At 40.1% G+C, this 16,020-nt stretch overlaps 1 pseudogene; it reads right to left on the bottom strand.

Annotated features, from left to right (window-relative positions):
* Window positions 1-10,238: 10,238 nt before the first annotated feature.
* On the bottom strand, window positions 10,239-10,622 carry LOC105529654 (annotated as a pseudogene).
* Between the last annotated feature and the right edge of the window lie 5,398 nt (window positions 10,623-16,020).

The raw sequence follows: 16,020 nt of genomic DNA, 5'->3' as shown, positions 1-16,020 counted from the left end.
GTCAGCCTCTCCATCTGTAACATTTTAACAATGATGACAACCAACATTGTAGAGCTGTTGCAACGTAAGGGAGATATATGGAAAATTGGCTGGCTTACCATGTGACATTGATTAATAAACAATGAATCATGGAAAGAATTACACTTGTGCCACCAGTGTGTAGGGAACACCTGTTATATGCCAGGCAATTTGCCAAGTACTGGCTGTATCAAGAAAGCCATCTTTGCCTGTGATCCCAGCACTTTGGGAGGCCAAGGTGGGCAGATCATCTGAGGTCAGGAGTTCGAGACCAGCCTGACCAACATGGAGAAACCCCGTCTCTAATAGAAATACAAAAATTAGCCGGGTATGGTGGTGCATGTCTGTAATCCCAGCTACGCGGGGGGAGGCTGAGGAAGGAGAATCACTTGAACCCAGGAGGCAGAGGTTGTGGTGAGCCGAGATCGCGCCATTGCACAACAGCCTGCGCTCCAGCCTGGGCAACAAAAGTGAAACTCAGTTTCAAAAAAAAAAAAAAAAAAGCCATCTTCTCTGATGAACCTTTTACATCTTTATGAAGAAAATGTTTTCAGTGTAGCCTCAAAATTATCTGGTACATTTGTTTTCTACCAGAGAGTGATGAGATAACCTGAAAGTTTTTGGATCTTAAACCAGAGCCACCAAAATATATATTCTCTTTCCTTTTGGGGGACCTGAAATAGATTTGTGTCATTAGGTCATTTTTTAAAATTATACTTTAAGTTCCAGGGTACATGTGCACAACGTGCAGGTTTGTTACATATGTATACATGTGCCATGTTGGTGTGCTGCACCCATTAACTCGTCATTTACATTAGATATATCTCCTTATTAGACACAAAATCAGCCTCTTGACACACTCACCCTTTTCTTTTTATAGCACATCTAGACATCTTTGATCCATAGACAACATCTTGGTCATAATTTTTTCCTGCTTATGTTTTCAGAACAACTATTCTAGACAACTTATTTTCTTTTGCGGTATTTTTGAACATTCAGAACGAGTTTTGAACATTCAGAACATTCAGAAGAAATACTCACATTTCTTCTCTTGCTTCTGGTGACCCAGATCTTGCCCTCAACTGGAAAGCTGTCATGCCCTGTGTTTTTATTTTGAAATATGTACCTTGTTTACTGGATCATATTTGTCAGAGAAAGTGTATCAGCACAAACATTTCAAAATCTGCACTCATTATTCTGTAGAACTGAGATAACTTTTGTCTGTTTCATTCATTTGTTGATGACTCAAACTAATTTATTGGCAAATATTATTTGAATGAGTTTCCTACTAGTCTCTCTTAAAGAATATTAACAATAATGATATGCAAAAGTCAACATTCTTTATTACTCGAACAAACTGAATTTCTCAACCCACTTGACAGTTTAAAATTGCCATTAGGAAGAATTTGACTTTCAAGAAGAATTAAATGGTGTTTATTGTGGTGACTGATTATCAGCATAAGAACCATGCATTTTTCTGCTACAGTAGAGGAAATAATTTAATTAGTCTGTTATTGTAAATGTTCTGATTTTAATATATTAACTTGTGGCCTGCGGCTGATAGAAAAGAAATTAACACTGACTCTTTTTGACTGTTGAATGAATTGGACTTTCCAGGGCAAGAAAATTAATTATAAATGCTCTCTATTTAAGATTGCCAGATTGTTTATGATAAATGATGTAATTATGAGATGTCAAGTATACAAATAGTCATGCATCGACATTTCAGCTTATTAATTCCAACATTCACCATTACGTACGACATATTCATCACATTTAATTGCTCAGTAGAGGGGAGGCAAAATCATTGTTCTCCTCATTTTCCTTGTGATTTTCAGGCAGTACATTTCAGAAGACGTTGAATGCTAATGTATTAAATTTCTGATGACAGCCTCATGTTGCATTTTGAGCTAAGACCAAAACAAATAAAATTCAGGGTAAAGTAGGATAAGGCAACAGAAGGAGGAACAAACCTTTACAAAATGGCAAGTTGGGTGAAGTTTGCCTTCAGCTCCCTCTCATCTCTGTTTCCCTTCCTCTCTTCTACCCATTCTGGGGTATGTGAATGAGTCTTCGGTGCCTTGACGGCGAATTCTAGGGTCTCAGGAGCTTCTGCCTTTCCCGGAAATGCTCTTTTTCTCTCATTGATCAGTGTCCCTGTTCATTCTGTTACAGCATGAATACAATTGAATGGCATCAGAAGAATTCAGGGCCACTCACCCGTGGCCACAGTTGTAAGAGTCACAGCTGATAAAGTACATAATCTTAAAAATCCTACAATACCTTTAAATAAGTTTGTATTTTGTTCATCCCATCTGTGATATTCAGTTTTACAAGTCAATGCAGTTAGGCTATAGTTTCCAGTTATCCAATCAAACACTAATCTAGGTGCTGCTATTTTGGTATAGCAAAAGGTATTTTGTAGTTGTGGTTAAAGTCTGTAATCAGCTGACTTTAAGTAAGGGAGGTGATCCTGAACTATTTGCATGGACCGGTATAATCACAGGGGTCCTCATCAGAGGGAGGCAAGTGGGTCAGAGTCAGAAAAAGAAGACATAATGATGGGGGCGGAGACTGAAGTGATGCCCTTTGTGAAAATAAATTCATCAAATTGAAGCTGTTGGAACGTTAAATTATTTTGAGGCTTGAAGGAATGTGATTGTGAGATCTGAGTCATGCAGCCAGCAGCTGTAACCTTTCCTTCACTGATGATAAATTAACCCTCTTCCTAAGTTTTCCTTGTTTTGTAAAATGTTGTGAAAGAGTAAATGACACCAGAGAGAAGACCTCTTCACTTTTAATTACTAACCTTTTATTATAGATTAACTGCCTTCTTTCTTTTCTTGCACACAACTCAGACCAGATGGTGCAAAAGATCCCACGGCTATCAAATTGCTTACAATAGAATTTTTTAAAATTAATTTTTTTTTGTTTTTAGAAACAGGGTCTCATTCTGTAGCTCAGTGCAGAGATGTGATCATAGCTCACTGCAACCTTGAACTCCTAGGCTCAAGTAATCCTACTTCACCCTCTCGAGTAGCTGGGACTACAGGCACAAGCCACGATGTCTGACTTAACATGGACTGTTAAATATATCTTTCCTTAAAAGGAATAAGCTGTAACAAATCAAAATTACTGCAACTCATAACCCAGTCTTATGTGAAAGTGTTGTAATCATGGTAAACTTCTTTGTATTTGTCTAAATGAGTGTGAAACCCTGACCTCTCCACCTCTGAGTACTGACTCCATTCCTCTGGAGTTTGTATTTCCCAAGAGGACAAATTCAAACTTTGCTCTTGAATAAACTATTTAAAATTGGATTCTGATCCCTTTGATTATTTCACGTTAACATCTTTGCTGGTGGAGGAAGGAGCCGCCGGGCATGGAACACAGGTAGTCCCTAGAGGCTGGAAAGGCATGGAAAAGCAGATTCTTACCTGGAACCACCAGGAAGAACCAGCCCTGCCAAAGTTAAGTTTCAACTCATTGAGACCCATTTCAGACTTCTAACCCCCAGAATTGTAGAGTGGTAAATTTGTGTTGTTTTGAGCCACTAAGTATGTGGTAATTTGTTACTGCAGCAATAGAAAACTCATATACCATAGTACACCTGTGAAAATTATGCAAGTGTGTAAAATCTACTATTTATTCAATCTACAAAAACTGCTTTGATGCCTATATGCTTGCAAATCCTTCTTGCAATAACTCTGCTACACCTCTAGAGGCACAGTCCATAGGTTGATATCATTGACCAAAACAGACAAGTGTGGGTCAGGTAACACCTCCCATCAGTCCCTGCTGCACTTTCCCTTCTAGCCCTTGGTATAGTCTCACGATCCTTCTCCAGGCAGCCATGTCCAGGCTTGCAAGATGAACCCTATCAGCTTTCCCCATCAGACCTGTATCTTGTTTTCCCCCTTTTTGTTACCTGAGGCAGGCAGAATTCTAAGGTGCATCCTAAGATTCCCAGTCCCTGGTATATATACCCTATGTAATACCCTCTGCTTGAGGATAGGCAGTACCAGTAAATATGATGGATGCCACTCCAGTGATTCCATCCCTAATCAGCTTGCACTGAGTTAATCAAAAGGAAGATCATCTGGGTGGGACTGATCAAGGCAGCTGAGCCCTTAAAAGTGACAAGAAGTAGCAGCAGAAGCTGTTCTACTTAACGAAGAAAGCAAACAGCCATGTTGTAAACTGCCTATGGGGTCCACGTGGCAACAAACTTCAGGCAGCTACTAGCTGAACAAGGTCTTGGGAGAAGACCAGCAGGAAAGGAGAAACCTCAAACACACAGCTAAAGGAAATGCATACTGCCAACAACCCTGTGAGCTGAGAATGAAACTGTGAGCATGACTATAAGAAAGGGACACAGTTCAGCTGACACCTTGGTTTCAACCTGGTGAGAAGTGAACAGAGAGCCCAGGTAACCCATTCCCAGATGCCTGACTCATGGAAACTGTGAGACAGCAATTGGTGTTGCTGTAAGCCACTAACTTGGTGGTTATTTGTCATGCAGCAATAGCAAATAATACACCATCTTGCAAAAAGCATATACTTCAGTTTGCAACCATCAAATGCACAAAATTAATGTAAACTATGTTATTAATTGTTTATAGCCATACATGTGCTACAGAATAAGAGAAATGCTTTTCTAAAATGAAAAGAAGTTGTAGTCTGAGCAGAATGGGTGGTTGGAAGAGATGCTTCCTTTCAAAGTAACCTTCCCTTCCAATCCCCTCCCATAATTCCTACTTGCTCACTTAGAATGCTAGATCAGCTGAGGTAGCAAAGAGATATACCAGGCTTTCTAGATTACTGCTATTCATGCTGGCTTCCAAATCCTGTCGTTTCCACGACCTTGGGGGTCTTTGTCACTCACTGGACCTTGTGCACAACGGCAAATGGAACTTATGCCTTATCCTCCTAAATCGTAATCCTATTGCATATTTCCTCAAAGTTTTTTTTTTTTCCCTCCTCACTCCAAAGCGTATACCAGATGGTAAATCCCAGGAAACATTTAGCAAGTTTGGCAAAAATTCTGTGAGCAAAACTATTTTGAAAGCTATATTTGAAGCAGAAAAAGTGGAGCAAAGGAGATAGAGATAGATTCAGTGCTTGGGGCTGATGAAATAGTGTTAAATGAAGCACAAAGAAAGCTTTACAGTTCTTTATTATTGTGTCTTGAATGTGTAGGTGAATAATCCTCAGAGTGGATATAGAGGAAAACATGAGTCAGAGGAAACTAAAGTCCACAGGAGTGAGCGTAAAGGAGTATTAGATTGCTTCAAAGAAATTACGCCTATGCTCAGACTGGGTCTATCGCAGCGTATCAGGAAGATTTGAAGACATGAACATAGACACACCCTCAGGAAACCAGAGGGAGGCCGGGCATGGTGGCTCACACTTGTAATCCCAACACTTTAGGAGGATGAGGCCGGAGAATTGTTTGAGCCCAAGAGTTCAATACCAGCCTGGGCAACATGGCAAGACTCTGTCACTACAGAAAATACCAAAGAAAAAAAAAAAAAAGAATGAATAGGTGAGTGAGATAGATAGGGGTGAAACTCTAGACTCAGGCAAACACTCCAGTTTTCCAAAAGGAGATGAAGAAGGTTATGCTCAAGAAACTACCGACTTTTTTACATCACACTAACTCCTGGTTGCATTTTAAATAAATAATGGAAATGTACCATCATGTCCTTAATTATTATGCTACCAGAAAGAAAGATCCTAGTAGAACCATCCACGTAGCCAAATATGCATCCATTCATTCAGAAATGACTTAGATAGCATATAAGTACTATAAGTACTCATATAGCAATTACTACCAAAGGCAGGGACTATGATAGGCACCTATTAGATGATGGTAAATAAAACGGGATGCTTTGACATTTAGCTCTCTCACAGAGCCTTCTAGTTAGGGTATGTGTGCAAAAGTTGTGAGCATTACTATTACGGAAAAGCAAGCAGGATAATTAGAAGATTCCAGATCGGAGATAAATTTCCTTGTCTGAGAACACTGTAGAAGGCTTCCTCAAGTGTTAGGAGGTCCTCCTTCTCTTTAGGATTCCTTAAAAGAACTGGTTTCCAAATGAGAATACTATATATATATACACATTTTTTTTTTGGCGGCCAAGCCAGTGCTTAATAATCTATAGAATTCATGCTTCTCTGGTGAAAGCTAGATTGGAGACATGGCCTAGGATGGTTGCCCAAGTGTGGCCCCCAAGCTCTCTCTCCTGAGTTGAATATGAGTTGGACCATTGAGCACTACTAACCTGCAGAACCCAGCCAAGCAGGCTGGATATGCTGGAAGAGGGAGCTCTGGGGCTGACAGGGATGTTCCTCCAAGCCCAGCTCTGGGCACTTCTCTAGGAGGCCCTTCTGCTTCTCTTTCTGGCCTTTTTACAGAACCATGAAGAAAGAAAAAGGGAATGCAAAGAAAAGATAAAACAGAGCAAGCCTGCCCTTGGCACATATGGTCCCATGCTGCAGAAGGGCTCCCCTCCTTTCCCCTGCGCCATCTGTTGCACACTGCTCTATGTCTACATTCACTGGAGACTGCAGCTTTGGTAAGGCAATGAATGGGGCAGGGAGAATCCTGACAGATCATGCACATCTAGTATGGACCTGCATCTGGTGTGGGCCTCATTGATGGAAGTAAGGAGAGGGGTGTCAGAGACAAAAGCAGGCCCTTCACAGTGCAGACTGGGGACGTGTTATTTCATGTATTCCATCAATATATGTATAAAAGTTATCTGGAGAAACAGAACCAATAATAGGTAGGTAGGTGGTAAGTAGACAGATGATAGGCAGATAGATAGATAGGACACATGGATAGATAGATAAATGGTGGGTAGATAGATGACAGATACACAGATGACACATATATATGTATACATATTTTTTTTAAAAAAATTGATTCATCCAGTTTGAGGGGATGATAAGTTGGCAATCTTCAGGGCAAGTTGGCAGTCTGGAGATTCAGGTAAGATTGGATGCTGCAGTCATGAGTTTGAAAATCAGAAACTCTGTGGAATTTCCCTGTTGCAGCAGAATGTCTTTTTCTTTGAGAGACCACAGTCTTTGCTCTTAAGGCCTTCAACCAAATAAATAAGGTCTACCTACATAATGGAGGATAATCTGATTCACTTAAAGTCGAATGCTTTAAATATAATCATGTCTAAAATACACCTTCACAGCAACATCTAGACTAGTGTTTGGCCAAACAGCTGGTCAAACCCAGTTGACACATGCAACTAGTCATTGCAATACAACTAAAGTCAGCCACAAGGGGAAAGACAGACCCTACCCTGAGATATTTCAGCAGATCCACACAAGACGATGGAGGAAATAGGGCCAGGGGAAGTGCATATTCCCTCTTCCAGCTACTCATCATAATAATTCAGCTGCTCAATCAGTATTTACTGAGGTCTCAGATGAGCTAGGAACTGTCCTGGGTGCTTCAGACACAGAAGTGAACGAAACAGAAAGGCTCCTTGCCTTCAAGGAACTGACAGTCAAGACCAGGGGTCAGTGAACTATAACCGGGAGCAGGTCTGGCCTGCTGCTTGTTTTTGCAAATAAAGTTTTATCTAGATAGAGCCATGCCCACTCGTTTACATGTTTTGGTTGCTTTCATGCTCCATCAGCAGAGATGAATAATCACAACAGCAAAGACTAAAATATTTCCTCTCTGGCCCTTTACAGACAAAGTTTGGCAATCCCTGGTGCAGGCCTTTGCATAGCAGGTCAGTGAAGCCTAAGGGACTCCCTTTTTTCATTCTATTGACAAATACCATAGGTTGACTGATTGCTTCTTCGGAAATAAGTAAAGTGAAAATGAACATGGAGCTTTTAAAATCTCAAGAAAGGAAACTTCTGGTAGCAAAAGTGTTTACTATAGAAACTAGAACAAAAACGTTTAAGAATTACATCTCCTGCTAGAATCGAGAAGGGAGGCTCCTGTGACAAAGAAGCAGAAAGTCTCTTTTTCTGCAAGAGAACAAGTGAAAATGGAAAACATAACAGAATGAGATGCAAATACCAGCAGAGGTGAAAACATAAACTCAGAGATACAGGCCATATCGCTTTCAAGGAAACCAAAATTACAAAAGCAGAATTAAAGCCTGCACTGGATAGCAAGAGATCCAAACTGGCATAAAGAAAAAGCTAAATCAATGAAATAGATAACGAGATACTCTAAGGATTCAGAGAAAAAGAACAAAATACATGAAAAATATAGGATAGGAACAGAGATTGGGTATAAAGAAATTGATTTTCTCTGGAAGCTACCAGAATAATTGAAAAAGAAGCAATTACAGCTTTTATTATGTAACTATTATGCCCTAGGTATTGCGGTAAGCACTTTACATTCATTATCAATTTTCTTCATTGCAACAATCCTTTGAGACACAAACTAATTTATCCATTTTTTAAGTAAAAAATGCAAGGAGTATGGGAAGCTTGTAAATTACCCATAGTTAGCTACTCAACAGATAAACCAGAAATCAAATCCTGGGCTGACTAAACTTAACACCTGATATTCCATACCCCTAATGAAAGAAACAAACAATGAAAATTTTACTCAAGGGAAAAAATGACCCAACTTTGTAGATCAGTATGATTGACCCTCATCGTGTACCAAGCAAAGTAATGATGAGTGATTTAGGTGCACAAACATGTCACTGTTTTTCAAAACAAGGAAAGGTCCTCTACATTTAGGGATGATTACAGACACCCTGGAAGACAATAACATCGTGAGCAAAACCCACAAATGCATTTTCAGGCTACACTAACAAGAATGAATCGTTTGGCTGAAAGAAAGGCAACGATATTCTACACCTGTCAAGCCACATCTAGAATAAGGTCCAGTCTAGGAACCATTTTTAAGGACTTTCATAAGCCTTCAAACTTAGAAAGCAACCAGCTGGACACATCTTTGGGAAGTGTTCAAGGGAAGCGTGCAGGCAGATGCTGATCACACCTCGAGGGGAGAAACACCCAGGCAATGGTGGGGGATACATGAGCAAGTGAGGGCTCAGGTGCCTTCCACTGAAGACATTCCAGGAACTGACTGCTCCAACTGATGTTTGACTCGAGCTATACACACGCAAAGCAGGATTCAATAATCTTTTATTGTTGCATAAACAAGGTTCAAATGACTTCCTGGGCAATGAAAGCAAGCTCATGCTTGACATATTGGAGGAAGTACTATTTCATTGTTTTTGTTTTATCACAGTTTTGTGGCTTATAGAATAGCTGGGCTATTGCAATCATTATTGTCATTTGGGAATTATTATTTTACAAACTCGGCAGAAAAACATGATCATAGTCTAAAGATAGCTGTCTAAAGCCACTCTGAATTGCCCCTTGAAGGGTTTTTGGATGCTTATGACAGCTGAGTAAAAACTTAGTCCCAATAAAAATGAGCTCTTAAGAGGACAAGAGTAGCCAAAAGAAACACATAAATATGCAGGACACAGTTTCATAATTTGTGCTTCTCTTGAATAGAAATACAGAATAATCGAATGGAATACATTATAAGTTTTATTCAGAACATGCTAAAATAATAACTATTTTATGAGTACCCATTAATGTCAATTATTATTCATTATTAATACTTCACCACCAAATTAAAAAGATATGGCTGTGCTGCATTCTCCTACACTTGTTTCTTTCTAGGGTATTATGATAAGACTCAATTGCTTCATAACTAATTAATGATCTAGTGCAACTTGGAAATAAAAATTGAAAACTAAATACCAGATATTAAAGTTGATATGAGACGACATTCTCTTGTGCTCTCAGGGTGTTTATCAAATTTTGATTAGTGGTAAATATCTGATACTCTTCCTAAGATCTTCTTTCAAGTTCCAAGTAGGTTGTTTTTTTTGGGGGGGGCGTGGATGTGGGGAGGAAATCACTCCTTTGTCTTTATTAAAGAAACGTAGAAAGAGACCAGACCTGGCAACCAAGAGGTGAGGTACTGTCCAGGAAGGTGGAGTGGGCTCAGGCTCTGTGGATTTCAAGTGCAGACTGATGGCCTGGGAGAGGCCAAGGAGACCAGATCCTGGTAGCAGCTGAGGAGGTGCCCAAGGGCACTTTCAGGCACTGGGGCCATCAGCTTGTTCTGTGGGCAGGGGCTGGGGGTTGGGATGCAGCGTAGGTTGGGCTGGACTGGAATCTCCCTGAGGGCACACTGCCTTGTCTACCTAGATCACCCACTGGTCCTGATCCTGTTCTTTGCCTTCCACGTCCACTTCATTGAGCTCTCTGTCATCAGGTGACTAATTGTAGTCATTCATCTTGTTCATGTCCTGCATGTCCTCATCATCCTCTAAGTCCTCTTCACTACCCTCATTGTCTTCATCATCCTCCTCTTCCTCATCAACATAGTGCTCCGAGGCTGATTTGCCAATGGGAACCAGGTTGTTGTCTTTCTCTGCAATGCTTTGGAGCCAGGTCTAATGCTGCTATTCCTGCTGCTGTCTCTTCCACACAAGGTCGATCCAGATTAAACCACAGTGTCTCAGTCCCACAAAGGGGACTGAAGGAAACAAAGTGGACATGGTTCCTAGACTGGGTTTGAGTCCTGGCTCCACTACTTACTAGCTGTTTGATCTTGGCCGAGTCACTTAACCTCTCTGGGCCTCAGTGTCCTCATCGCACCAGGGGCTGCAGCCAGTGCAGACCCGGAAGCGCTTCACCAAGCCTGAGTGGAAGAATCCACCAGAATCAGGGACTCACCCCCACGCAGTTTTATGTGATCATCTAATCCTGTTATTCTGATTTTGAAAAAGAGAGACAACTCAGCAGAGCTGTTAATGTCAAAGCTTTTGCTTATTTCAATACATTAATCTAATGGGAAAATCTCTAGAAAGTTGTAGATATTCATGTCCCTGCAAACAGTTGCATCACATCTAAGATCTTTCTTAGGAGAAGAATGTGAATTTCTTATTAAAGTTTTTCCTCTTGAAACCCAGAGGGTAAAAGTTCTATATATTTGGATACATAGATTTTAAAAAGTGTTGGTATTCTCCCTTAAACCTCACAAAAGTCCTACAGAGTAGCTACCTTTAATTCTCTCATTAGAGATAAGAAAATTGAGACTTGAACATTTAGTGAGTTTTCCAAAGGCTAACAGTTTTCAAATTGCAGATCCGGGCCCGAAAACATTGGCAAGATTCACTTCGCTCCACCCTGCTGAAGCTGTTACCAAGAGAAGAAGCTTTTACCATTAGAAGATCTAACTCCACCCAAATGATTTCTTAGCTTCCTTCTCAGAGGTAAGCGTGGAGAGTAACACTCAAGTTGATTAGGAAATTTAAGATGCACTTTATGTAATTTTCATTTGGAAGGCTAACTTTTCCCAGCCTCACACACATGAGGAGATTATTTGGTAGGTTATGCTGGGTGAATATGGGACTTGTGTCTGAAATGGCGTTGTTCCTTTTTCAGAAGGTAACATAGTGCATTGCATGAAATAGACATTTGATAATACTGGATATGTGGACTAATTTTTGTAGTTGAACCTCTATTTGCAGGATGTGTTGACGATTGTTGAGTGTCCTTCTCTGGACTCTTAGCTGTACAGTGCTAACAAATAAAATTTGTCCATCTAATCCATTTAGTTTAGCAAGTGATCAATGGAATGAAAAAAAGTCAAACTGATTGACTAATTTTACTAAGTAACCAACTTCTCTTTTCAGTTCAGCAACCAGTCAGTTCACTTTAACCCTTTGGCTCCTGCGTGATGCAGACATGAGCCTCTGCTCTGCAGACAAGGACTTAGTCTAACAGCCCACTCTCCTTTAGGGCTCAGGCTTGCGATGGAAAAACAGCAATTTGCCCTCCTTTGGACATTTTGATAAATGATAAACATATTCATCCCCAAACCTCGAAATTATTGCTGAATTTTTTTTAAGCTAGCAACACAAAATTCGAGTCCTACATTCATCAAATTCAAGGCACAAAACCTCACAGAATTATAAAGTCCACCCAATCAATGGAATTCAGAGCTAAGAATTCAGCCACTAAATGGCATGATTGCTGTAATTAGTCGAATGGTATAATTATAGTAAACACATGATAAGTTGCCACTGAAGCACATAATTGCACAGTATAATGGTATTATTATGATTTCTGATGATATAATATGATTTGGATGTATAACAAGTTCCCATAACAATATTAAAACATTTTTCATTTGTGCATTTTCTTAGTACCTGATTTGGATTTTTTACATTATGGGAGTTTAAGTCAAAGACAGGAAATCAGACCACGTTTTCAATGAAAGAAAAATAAGTTATTATTCAACATAATACCTTGTTGAGAATGTGGTTAGAAAGAGATAAAGGACTTAAAGTATGAAGTCAGTCATTAGGATAACCCTAAACAGGTATTATAGTTAATGGTTACAATTCAAGAAAACACCTGTACAAACATGAATGTTATTTCATATCTATTCTATGTCCCAGGAATTAATCATTTTACTTCGAGTTTATCATGAAAATAAGCTTTCCCAGGACACAACACTGTCCATACTATCTTTGTTTTGTTTTTGTTTTGTTTTGTTTTGTTTTTTGAGATGGAGTTTGGCTCTGGTTGCCCAGGCTGGAGTGCAATGGCGCTATCTTGGCTCACTGTAACCTCTGCCTCCTGGGTTCAAGCGATTCTCCTGCCTCAGCCTCCCGAGTAGCTGGGATTACAGGTGCCCGCCACCACACCCAGCTAATATTTTGTATTTTTAGCAGAGACGGGGTGTCACCATGTTGGCCAGGCTGGTCTTAAACTCCAGACCTCAGATGATCCACCTGCCTCGGCCTCCCAAAGTGCTGGGATTACAGATGTGAGCCACTGTGCCCAACCTATCTTTGGTTTTAACGTCCCTAGGAGAAGACAATGTTTTCAAGTCATGTGCACATTGGTTATATATGTGTTGTTGTCCCGAATTTTTTTTAGATGTAGATTTTGTATGATCAAAAGCATTTTTATTTCATAGAATTTGGGAATTGGAAGAATTCTTAGAGAGTTGAGATGCATAGTTCAGGAATTCGTGGACTTATTTCATTGAAGGTGCTGGGTGTATAAGTGGAAGTACATTCTTCTTGGAAAGGGATTTTTATCATGGTCATTAGTGGAGTTGTGAAACCAGAAAGGTCTACCTGGGAGATTCTACCATCCGCCTCTATTGGGGCTGAAATCTTCTCCACAAATGTCCATCAGGTCTTTTGGGGCTGTAATCTTCTCCACAAATGCCCATCAGGTCTTTATTCCACTTCAGCTTCAACCTTCGTAGTAAGGAGGCTCTAACTGATCTGTAAAGTAGAAACCATGAGTTCTCTGCCTACCAACCTGCTAATGTAGTTTAACTTTCTTTTTTAAACAATGAAGCATAATGTTTCTTTTTATTAAGGATACAGTTCACAAAACCTCCTAGCCACACATTGTCTAACAGAACTTTCCATGATAATGGAGAATTCTCTATCTGCACTGTTCAGTAAAGTAGCCACTAGCCATATGTGGCTGTGGAGCACTTGAAATGTGGATGATGCATCTTAGGGACTGAATTTTTAAATTTAACTTAATGGTAATTAATTTATATTTAAATTTAAATAACCATAAGAGTGGCTATCGTATTGAACAGCACAACCCTGCACATTGTTTTTCTATGCAGGCTCCTCTTCAATGCTGTTTTACTCACTTACGACACTGTACATTACATTTTATCAATTTACACATGTAGTATTGTATTATCACCTAAGCAAATATACAGCTTTAAGCATTATAAAAGTTCAATAAATATTAATGGTGATCAATAAATGGAATCATTACAGATAATGAAATAGCATGACAAAACATAAGAGATAATTAGAATCAGTCTTACTTTTATTGACAAAGACAGTCCATGAAACTGGGAGCCATGGTCACATCATGGTATAGGTTTTCATGATTTCAAATTATTTTGATGAATTTCACACTTGATATTTATCTAAAGTTAATTCAAGATTTTCCTATTTGACCTTTCCCTGCCATGAATATTGATGGGTTTTACTGTAGTGTGAATTTCCAAGTGTCTTTCTTTTCTTGTACCCTGAAGATTCAGATTTTAGGATGCATTGTTTATTGCTTAATTTCATTGCACCTCTAGAGAAAGGAGGAGAGATCATTTCATCCTAAAGCTTGCTATGAGAAAGATAAGACACAGAATATAGAACCACAAAGGAATTAAGAATTCCATCCTGCTAGAAAATAAAGTCCATGAACTGGGAACTCAATTATTATTTTGAATAACAGTTCAAAATTTTTTTCTCTTATTTCTTTCAACAAAAACTGCTCTTGACTTAGAGATACAAGAGTGCACTAAAACGCAGATCCTGCCCCACGTAAGGCCAGGCAGAAGAGGTGCTCAGAGCTGGAGCTTAGAGTTAATGACAGGGAGCTAATCTATCCCAAGAGCAATAGAAACCAACAGTAAGACTATCAAGGACGGGGTGGGGAAGTGGAGGTAGAACATGACTCATCCGGCATGTTGAAAATGACCTTTCTAGCTGTATGGGGACAGGGGCTGGAGGGCCGAATGTTTTCATGCTTTCTGCTCATTGTCCAGGCAGGAAGAAACTGCACATTGCCCCTGAGAGATCAGAGCGCAAATGAAAGACTTGGGTGTACTTGAAGAATATTCAGAAGGTAAAGTTGGCAGGGCTTGGAGAAGGAATGTCAGTAACAAGGAAGATGCTCACCACGGATGCTGCCAGGTTTCTGGTGTGAACTGTGCTGTGGAGCTGCCACTCGCTGTGAGCAAAGCCATTGCCATTCTCAACAGGGCAGAGATGAGTGCTCAAGGGAGCTGGAAGTTGCAGAATCAAGCCAGCGCTGAAGAACCAAGTGTCCATTGTTGTGGAGTAAAGCAATGTTTCCAGAATCACAAAGATGTCAAAAATACAGGAAGAGCTTCCTTCAGGTTTTTTTTTTTTTTGGCAGGGGGGTGGTTAAACACAATATACATGATAAATCGTAATCATTCATTTTCTGCTTTTGGGGGGTCTGTTCAGTTTGCTGATAGCACTTAGCCTGTGCCTCTCTCTGAGAAACTACGTTGTCCATGGCTTACAAGATTATCAAGTTCAAGATAGAGGCTGCCTGGTGGACATGCTTCCAGCTGTGTCCCATGGCATGCAGCCAGTGCTTCGCAAATGCTCCCAGCTGAACATAAGCAATGCCCCCACAGACTCTACAATCCTGTTGCCTTTTAATGAAAACAGCTCACAACTGCATTCCCTGGGTTCCAACTGTTTTGCTTTTTCATAGAGGATGTCCTGAATCCCTCACTCTGAGCCAAGTCAATGTGACTTGACCATGTGGATGAGCTTCCTAGGACTGCCATTAAAAAAGGCCACAAATTGGGTGGCTTCAAACAACAGAAATGTATTGTCTTGTAGCTCTGGAGGCTAGGAGTCCAAAATAAGGTGTCAGTGGGACCATGTTGCCTCTGAAGGCTCTACAGGAAGACTCCTTTCTTGCCTTTTCCAGCTCCTGGAAGTGACCATCAATCTTTGGCATCCCTTGGTTTGAAACTGCTTTGATTCACACTCTACCTCCACTGTCCATGGCATTCTCCCTTTGTGTCTCTGTGGCTAAATGACCCTCATCAATTACATACACCAGCCATTGGATTGCGGCACATTTTAATTACCTCATCTTAGCATGACTGTGTCTGCAAAGACGCTCTTTCTAAGTAAGACACATGTACCAGGAGTTAGGACGTGAACATTGCTCTTTGGGAGACACAATTCCACACTATGCATCAAAATTTTCTAACTGGAGTATTTGTGGATATTACCTGTCTACTCTCTTCCCTATAAGTCTTGGTATGAAAGAAAGAAAAATAGGGAGACATATTCAGCCTAATTCTGGCCACCTCTAGTGCTTTGTCCATGATTTTATCAGCACTTATCTGGTTATAACAATTATTTGATTATATGTCCGCCCCCA

This window comes from Mandrillus leucophaeus, unplaced genomic scaffold (genome assembly GCF_000951045.1).
Source record: "Mandrillus leucophaeus isolate KB7577 unplaced genomic scaffold, Mleu.le_1.0 Scaffold777, whole genome shotgun sequence".
NCBI lineage: Eukaryota > Metazoa > Chordata > Mammalia > Primates > Cercopithecidae > Mandrillus > Mandrillus leucophaeus.
This window is presented reverse-complemented; position numbering and strand designations above follow the sequence as displayed.